Below are 7,816 nucleotides of genomic sequence, written 5' to 3' on the forward strand. Positions count from 1 at the left end.
ATTCGTTATTTGCGTTTTGTGAAATAAACAATTTGAAGCGATATTTGGTCGAATTTGCATTTAAATTCGGCGCAAGCTGCGATAAAGGCGACCTTTATATGAATAGATTGCTTGAGAGTTGGCGGGTGCGATCATACCGGCACTAATGCCGGATCCCATCGAACTCATGATTAAGCGTGCTTGGCGAGAGTAGTACTAGGATGGGTGACCTCGCAGGAAGTCCTCGTGTTGCACCCTCCATTTTATTTCATATAATGTTTTTTAGTTGCATTTTCTCGGCGTGGTGTAACTCATTCGTTATTTGCGTTTTGTGAAATAAACAATTTGAAGCGATATTTGGTCGAATTTGCATTTAAATTGGCGCAAGCTGCGATAAAGCTGCGATATGAATAGCGACCTTTATATGAATAGATTCATGATTAAGAGTTGGTACTAGGTGCGATCATACCGCACCCTCCACTAATGTAACTCATTCGGATCAATTTCGAATTTGGTCTGCATTGATTAAGCGTGCTTGGCGAGAGTAGTACTAGGATGGGTGACCTCTTGGCAGGAAGTCCTCGTGTTGCACCCTCCATTTTATTTCATATAATGTTTTTTAGTTGCATTTTCTCGGCGTGGTGTAACTCATTCGTTATTTGCGTTTTGTGAAATAAACAATTTGAAGCGATATTTGGTCGAATTTGCATTTAAATTGGCGCAAGCTGCGATAAGGGCGACCTTTATATGAATAGATTGCGCAAGAGTTGGCGGGTGCGATCATACCGGCACTAATGCCGGATCCCATCGAACTCATGATTAAGCGTGCTTGGCGAGTAGTACTAGGATGGGTGACCTCGCAGGAAGTCCTCGTGTTGCACCTCCATTTTATTTCATATAATGTTTTTTTAGTTGCATTTTCTCGGCGTGGTGTAACTCATTCGTTATTTGCGTTTTGTGAAATAAACAATTTGAAGCGATATTTGGTCGAATTTGCATTTAAATTGGCGCAAGCTGCGATAAAGGCGACCTTTATATGAATAGATTGCGCTTGAGAGTTGGCGGGTGCGATCATACCGGCACTAATGCGGATCCCATCGAACTCATGATTAAGCGTGCTTGGCGAGTAGTACTAGGATGGGTGACCTCGCAGGAAGTCCTCGTGTTGCACCTCCATTTTATTTCATATAATGTTTTTTAGTTGCATTTTCTCGGCGTGGTGTAACTCATTCGTTATTTGCGTTTTGTGAAATAAACAATTTGAAGCGATATTTGGTCGAATTTGCATTTAAATTGGCGCAAGCTGCGATAAAGGCGACCTTTATATGAATAGATTGCGCAAGAGTTGGCGGGTGCGATCATACCGGCACTAATGCCGGATCCCATCGAACTCATGATTAAGCGTGCTTGGCGAGAGTAGTACTAGGATGGGTGACCTCGCAGGAAGTCCTCGTGTTGCACCCTCCATTTTATTTCATATAATGTTTTTTAGTTGCATTTTCTCGGCGTGGTGTAACTCATTCGTTATTTGCGTTTTGTGAAATAAACAATTTGAAGCGATATTTGGTCGAATTTGCATTTAAATTCGGCGCAAGCTGCGATAAAGGCGACCTTTATATGAATAGATTGCGCAAGAGTTGGCGGGTGCGATCATACCGGCACTAATGCCGGATCCCATCGAACTCATGATTAAGCGTGCTTGGGCGAGTAGTACTAGGATGGGTGACCTCGCAGGAAGTCCTCGTGTTGCACCTCCCATTTTATTTCATATAATGTTTTTTAGTTGCATTTTCTCGGCGTGGTGTAACTCATTCGTTATTTGCGTTTTGTGAAATAAACAATTTGAAGCGATATTTGGTGAATTTGCATTTAAATTGGCGCAAGCTGCGATAAGGCGACCTTTATATGAATAGATTGCGCTTGAGAGTTGGCGGGTGCGATCATACCGGCACTAATGCCGGATCCCATCGAACTCATGATTAAGCGTGCTTGGCGAGAGTAGTACTAGGATGGGTGACCTCGCAGGAAGTCCTCGTGTTGCACCCTCCATTTTATTTCATATAATGTTTTTTAGTTGCATTTTCTCGGCGTGGTGTAACTCATTCGTTATTTGCGTTTTGTGAAATAAACAATTTGAAGCGATATTTGGTCGAATTTGCATTTAAATTCGGCGCAAGCTGCGATAAAGGCGACCTTTATATGAATAGATTGCTTGCAAGAGTTGGCGGGTGCGATCATACCGGCACTAATGCCGGATCCCATCGAACTCATGATTAAGCGTGCTTGGCGAGTAGTACTAGGATGGGTGACCTCGCAGGAAGTCCTCGTGTTGCACCCTCCATTTTATTTCATATAATGTTTTTTAGTTGCATTTTCTCGGCGTGGTGTAACTCATTCGTTATTTGCGTTTTGTGAAATAAACAATTTGAAGCGATATTTGGTCGAATTTGCATTTAAATTCGGCGCAAGCTGCGATAAAGGCGACCTTTATATGAATAGATTGCGCAAGAGTTGGCGGGTGCGATCATACCGGCACTAATGCGGATCCCATCGAACTCCATGATTAAGCGTGCTTGGCGAGAGTAGTACTAGGATGGGTGACCTCGCAGGAAGTCCTCGTGTTGCACCCTCCATTTTATTTCATATAATGTTTTTTAGTTGCATTTTCTCGGCGTGGTGTAACTCATTCGTTATTTGCGTTTTGTGAAATAAACAATTTGAAGCGATATTTGGTGAATTTGCATTTAAATTTGGCGCAAGCTGCGATAAGGGCGACCTTTATATGAATAGATTGCGCAAGAGTTGGCGGGTGCGATCATACCGGCACTAATGCCGGATCCCATCGAACTCATGATTAAGCGTGCTTGGCGAGAGTAGTACTAGGATGGGTGACCTCAGGAAGTCCTCGTGTTGCACCCCCATTTTATTTCATATAATGTTTTTTAGTTGCATTTTCTCGGCGTGGTGTAACTCATTCGTTATTTGCGTTTTGTGAAATAAACAATTTGAAGCGATATTTGGTCGAATTTGCATTTAAATTCGGCGCAAGCTGCGATAAGGGCGACCTTTATATGAATAGATTGCGCAAGAGTTGGCGGGTGCGATCATACCGGCACTAATGCCGGATCCCATCGAACTCATGATTAAGCGTGCTTGGCGAGAGTAGTACTAGGATGGGTGACCTCGCAGGAAGTCCTCGTGTTGCACCCTCCATTTTATTTCATATAATGTTTTTTAGTTGCATTTTCTCGGCGTGGTGTAACTCATTCGTTATTTGCGTTTTGTGAAATAAACAATTTGAAGCGATATTTGGTGAATTTGCATTTAAATTGAGGCAAGCTGCGATAAAGGCGACCTTTATATGAATAGATTGCGCAAGAGTTGGCGGGTGCGATCATACCGACACTAATGCCGGATCCCATCGAACTCATGATTAAGCGTGCTTGGCGAGAGTAGTACTAGGATGGGTGACCTCGCAGGAAGTCCTCGTGTTGCACCCTCCATTTTATTTCATATAATGTTTTTTTAGTTGCATTTTCTCGGCGTGGTGTAACTCATTCGTTATTTGCGTTTTGTGAAATAAACAATTTGAAGCGATATTTGGTCGAATTTGCATTTAAATTGAGGCGCAAGCTGCGATAAAGGCGACCTTTATATGAATAGATTGCGCAAGAGTTGGCGGGTGCGATCATACGGCACTAATGCCGGATCCCATCGAACTCATGATTAAGCGTGCTTGGGAGAGTAGTACTAGGATGGGTGACCTCGCAGGAAGTCCTCGTGTTGCACCCTCCATTTTATTTCATATAATGTTTTTTAGTTGCATTTTCTCGGCGTGGTGTAACTCATTCGTTATTTGCGTTTTGTGAAATAAACAATTTGAAGCGATATTTGGTCAATTTGCATTTAAATTGGCGCAAGCTGCGATAAGGCGACCTTTATATGAATAGATTGCGCAAAGTTGGCGGGTGCGATCATACCGGCACTAATGCCGGATCCCATCGAACTCATGATTAAGCGTGCTTGGCGAGAGTAGTACTAGGATGGGTGACCTCGCAGGAAGTCCTCGTGTTGCACCTCTCCATTTTATTTCATATAATGTTTTTTAGTTGCATTTTCTCGGCGTGGTGTAACTCATTCGTTATTTGCGTTTTGTGAAATAAACAATTTGAAGCGATATTTGGTCGAATTTGCATTTAAATTGGCGCAAGCTGCGATAAAGGCGACCTTTATATGAATAGATTGCGCAAGAGTTGGCGGGTGCGATCATACCGGCACTAATGCGGATCCCATCGAACTCATGATTAAGCGTGCTTGGCGAGAGTAGTACTAGGATGGGTGACCTCGCAGGAAGTCCTCGTGTTGCACCCTCCCATTTTATTTCATATAATGTTTTTTTAGTTGCATTTTCTCGGCGTGGTGTAACTCATTCGTTATTTGCGTTTTGTGAAATAAACAATTTGAAGCGATATTTGGTCGAATTTGCATTTAAATTTGGCGCAAGCTGCGATAAGGCGACCTTTATATGAATAGATTGCTTGAGAGTTGGCGGGTGCGATCATACCGCACTAATGCCGGATCCCATCGAACTCATGATTAAGCGTGCTTGGCGAGAGTAGTACTAGGATGGGTGACCTCGCAGGAAGTCCTCGTGTTGCACCCTCCATTTTATTTCATATAATGTTTTTTAGTTGCATTTTCTCGGCGTGGTGTAACTCATTCGTTATTTGCGTTTTGTGAAATAAACAATTTGAAGCGATATTTGGTGAATTTGCATTTAAATTCGGCGCAAGCTGCGATAAAGGCGACCTTTATATGAATAGATTGCGCAGAGTTGGCGGGTGCGATCATACCGACACTAATGCCGGATCCCATCGAACTCATGATTAAGCGTGCTTGGCGAGTAGTACTAGGATGGGTGACCTCGCAGGAAGTCCTCGTGTTGCACCCTCCATTTTATTTCATATAATGTTTTTTAGTTGCATTTTCTCGGCGTGGTGTAACTCATTCGTTATTTGCGTTTTGTGAAATAAACAATTTGAAGCGATATTTGGTCGAATTTGCATTTAAATTGGCGCAAGCTGCGATAAAGGCGACCTTTATATGAATAGATTGCGCAAGAGTTGGCGGGTGCGATCATACCGACACTAATGCCGGATCCCATCGAACTCATGATTAAGCGTGCTTGGCGAGTAGTACTAGGATGGGTGACCTCGCAGGAAGTCCTCGTGTTGCACCCTCCATTTTATTTCATATAATGTTTTTTTAGTTGCATTTTCTCGGCGTGGTGTAACTCATTCGTTATTTGCGTTTTGTGAAATAAACAATTTGAAGCGATATTTGGTCGAATTTGCATTTAAATTGAGGCGCAAGCTGCGATAAAGGCGACCTTTATATGAATAGATTGCGCAAGAGTTGGCGGGTGCGATCATACCGGCACTAATGCGGATCCCATCGAACTCATGATTAAGCGTGCTTGGCGAGAGTAGTACTAGGATGGGTGACCTCGCAGGAAGTCCTCGTGTTGCACCCTCCCATTTTATTTCATATAATGTTTTTTTAGTTGCATTTTCTCGGCGTGGTGTAACTCATTCGTTATTTGCGTTTTGTGAAATAAACAATTTGAAGCGATATTTGGTGAATTTGCATTTAAATTCGGCGCAAGCTGCGATAAAGGCGACCTTTATATGAATAGATTACGCAAGAGTTGGCAGGTGCGATCATACCGGCACTAATGCCGGATCCCATCGAACTCATGATTAAGCGTGCTTGGCGAGAGTAGTACTAGGATGGGTGACCTCGCAGGAAGTCCTCGTGTTGCACCCTCTCATTTTATTTCATATAATGTTTTTTTAGTTGCATTTTCTCGGCGTGGTGTAACTCATTCGTTATTTGCGTTTTGTGAAATAAACAATTTGAAGCGATATTTGGTCGAATTTGCATTTAAATTGAGGCGCAAGCTGCGATAAAGGCGACCTTTATATGAATAGATTGCATGAGAGTTGGCGGGTGCGATCATACCGGCACTAATGCCGGATCCCATCGAACTCATGATTAAGCGTGCTTGGCGAGAGTAGTACTAGGATGGGTGACCTCGCAGGAAGTCCTCGTGTTGCACCCTCCATTTTATTTCATATAATGTTTTTTAGTTGCATTTTCTCGGCGTGGTGTAACTCATTCGTTATTTGCGTTTTGTGAAATAAACAATTTGAAGCGATATTTGGTCGAATTTGCATTTAAATTGGCGCCAAGCTGCGATAAGGGCGACCTTTATATGAATAGATTGCGCAAGAGTTGGAGGTGCGATCATACCGGCACTAATGCCGGATCCCCATGAACTCATGATTAAGCGTGCTTGGCGAGAGTAGTACTAGGATGGGTGACCTCAGGAAGTCCTCGTGTTGCACCCTCCATTTTATTTCATATAATGTTTTTTAGTTGCATTTTCTCGGCGTGGTGTAACTCATTCGTTATTTGCGTTTTGTGAAATAAACAATTTGAAGCGATATTTGGTCAATTTGCATTTAAATTCGGCGCAAGCTGCGATAAAGGCGACCTTTATATGAATAGATTGCTTGCAAGAGTTGGCGGGTGCGATCATACCGGCACTAATGCCGGATCCCATCGAACTCATGATTAAGCGTGCTTGGCGAGAGTAGTACTAGGATGGGTGACCTCGCAGGAAGTCCTCGTGTTGCACCCTCCATTTTATTTCATATAATGTTTTTTAGTTGCATTTTCTCGGCGTGGTGTAACTCATTCGTTATTTGCGTTTTGTGAAATAAACAATTTGAAGCGATATTTGGTGAATTTGCATTTAAATTGAGGTAAAGCTGCGATAAAGGCGACCTTTATATGAATAGATTGCAAGAAGTTGGCGGGTGCGATCATACCGGCACTAATGCCGGATCCCATCGAACTCATGATTAAGCGTGCTTGGCGAGTAGTACTAGGATGGGTGACCTCGCAGGAAGTCCTCGTGTTGCACCCTCCATTTTATTTCATATAATGTTTTTTTAGTTGCATTTTCTCGGCGTGGTGTAACTCATTCGTTATTTGCGTTTTGTGAAATAAACAATTTGAAGCGATATTTGGTCGAATTTGCATTTAAATTCGGCGCAAGCTGCGATAAAGGCGACCTTTATATGAATAGATTGCGCAAGAGTTGGCGGGTGCGATCATACCGGCACTAATGCTGCGGATCCCATGAGAACTCCATGATTAAGCGTGCTTGGCGAGAGTAGTACTAGGATGGGTGACCTCGCAGGAAGTCCTCGTGTTGCACCCTCCATTTTATTTCATATAATGTTTTTTTAGTTGCATTTTCTCGGCGTGGTGTAACTCATTCGTTATTTGCGTTTTGTGAAATAAACAATTTGAAGCGATATTTGGTCGAATTTGCATTTAAATTTGGCGCAAGCTGCGATAAAGGTGACCTTTATATGAATAGATTGCTTGCAAGAGTTGGCGGGTGCGATCATACCGACACTAATGCCGGATCCCATCGAACTCATGATTAAGCGTGCTTGGCGAGAGTAGTACTAGGATGGGTGACCTCGCAGGAAGTCCTCGTGTTGCACCCTCCCATTTTATTTCATATAATGTTTTTTTAGTTGCATTTTCTCGGCGTGGTGTAACTCATTACGTTATTTGCGTTTTGTGAAATAAACAATTTGAAAGCGATATTTGGTCAATTGCATTTAAATTCGGCGCAAGCTGCGATAAGGCGGCCTTTATATGAATAGATTGCGCAAGAAGTTGGCAGTGCGATCATACAGCACTAATGCCGGATCCCATCGAACTCCATGATTAAGCGTGCTTGGCGAGAGTAGTACTA

The 7,816-nt window shown here is 42.8% G+C and overlaps 17 pseudogenes; all 17 read left to right on the plus strand.

Annotated features, from left to right (window-relative positions):
- Positions 1-123: 123 nt before the first annotated feature.
- On the plus strand, positions 124-237 carry LOC128037561 (5S ribosomal RNA; annotated as a pseudogene).
- Positions 238-1,329: 1,092 nt separating this feature from the next.
- Positions 1,330-1,443, plus strand: LOC128037562 (5S ribosomal RNA; annotated as a pseudogene).
- Positions 1,444-1,621: 178 nt separating this feature from the next.
- LOC128037450 (5S ribosomal RNA) lies at positions 1,622-1,734 on the plus strand (annotated as a pseudogene).
- A 177-nt stretch (positions 1,735-1,911) lies between these two features.
- On the plus strand, positions 1,912-2,025 carry LOC128037563 (5S ribosomal RNA; annotated as a pseudogene).
- A 470-nt stretch (positions 2,026-2,495) lies between these two features.
- Positions 2,496-2,609, plus strand: LOC128037678 (5S ribosomal RNA; annotated as a pseudogene).
- Positions 2,610-2,786: 177 nt separating this feature from the next.
- LOC128037665 (5S ribosomal RNA) lies at positions 2,787-2,898 on the plus strand (annotated as a pseudogene).
- Positions 2,899-3,075: 177 nt separating this feature from the next.
- Positions 3,076-3,189, plus strand: LOC128037564 (5S ribosomal RNA; annotated as a pseudogene).
- Positions 3,190-3,365: 176 nt separating this feature from the next.
- On the plus strand, positions 3,366-3,479 carry LOC128037661 (5S ribosomal RNA; annotated as a pseudogene).
- Positions 3,480-3,945: 466 nt separating this feature from the next.
- LOC128037612 (5S ribosomal RNA) lies at positions 3,946-4,059 on the plus strand (annotated as a pseudogene).
- Positions 4,060-4,237: 178 nt separating this feature from the next.
- Positions 4,238-4,350, plus strand: LOC128037596 (5S ribosomal RNA; annotated as a pseudogene).
- Positions 4,351-4,529: 179 nt separating this feature from the next.
- LOC128037638 (5S ribosomal RNA) lies at positions 4,530-4,642 on the plus strand (annotated as a pseudogene).
- Positions 4,643-5,399: 757 nt separating this feature from the next.
- Positions 5,400-5,512, plus strand: LOC128037597 (5S ribosomal RNA; annotated as a pseudogene).
- A 179-nt stretch (positions 5,513-5,691) lies between these two features.
- On the plus strand, positions 5,692-5,805 carry LOC128037633 (5S ribosomal RNA; annotated as a pseudogene).
- Positions 5,806-5,986: 181 nt separating this feature from the next.
- Positions 5,987-6,100, plus strand: LOC128037565 (5S ribosomal RNA; annotated as a pseudogene).
- Positions 6,101-6,568: 468 nt separating this feature from the next.
- Positions 6,569-6,682, plus strand: LOC128037567 (5S ribosomal RNA; annotated as a pseudogene).
- Positions 6,683-7,149: 467 nt separating this feature from the next.
- Positions 7,150-7,267, plus strand: LOC128037437 (5S ribosomal RNA; annotated as a pseudogene).
- A 181-nt stretch (positions 7,268-7,448) lies between these two features.
- Positions 7,449-7,562, plus strand: LOC128037662 (5S ribosomal RNA; annotated as a pseudogene).
- The last annotated feature ends 254 nt before the right edge of the window (positions 7,563-7,816 follow it).

Source organism: Gossypium raimondii, unplaced genomic scaffold (genome assembly GCF_025698545.1).
Source record: "Gossypium raimondii isolate GPD5lz unplaced genomic scaffold, ASM2569854v1 Contig00262, whole genome shotgun sequence".
Classification (NCBI taxonomy): Eukaryota; Viridiplantae; Streptophyta; class Magnoliopsida; order Malvales; family Malvaceae; genus Gossypium; species Gossypium raimondii.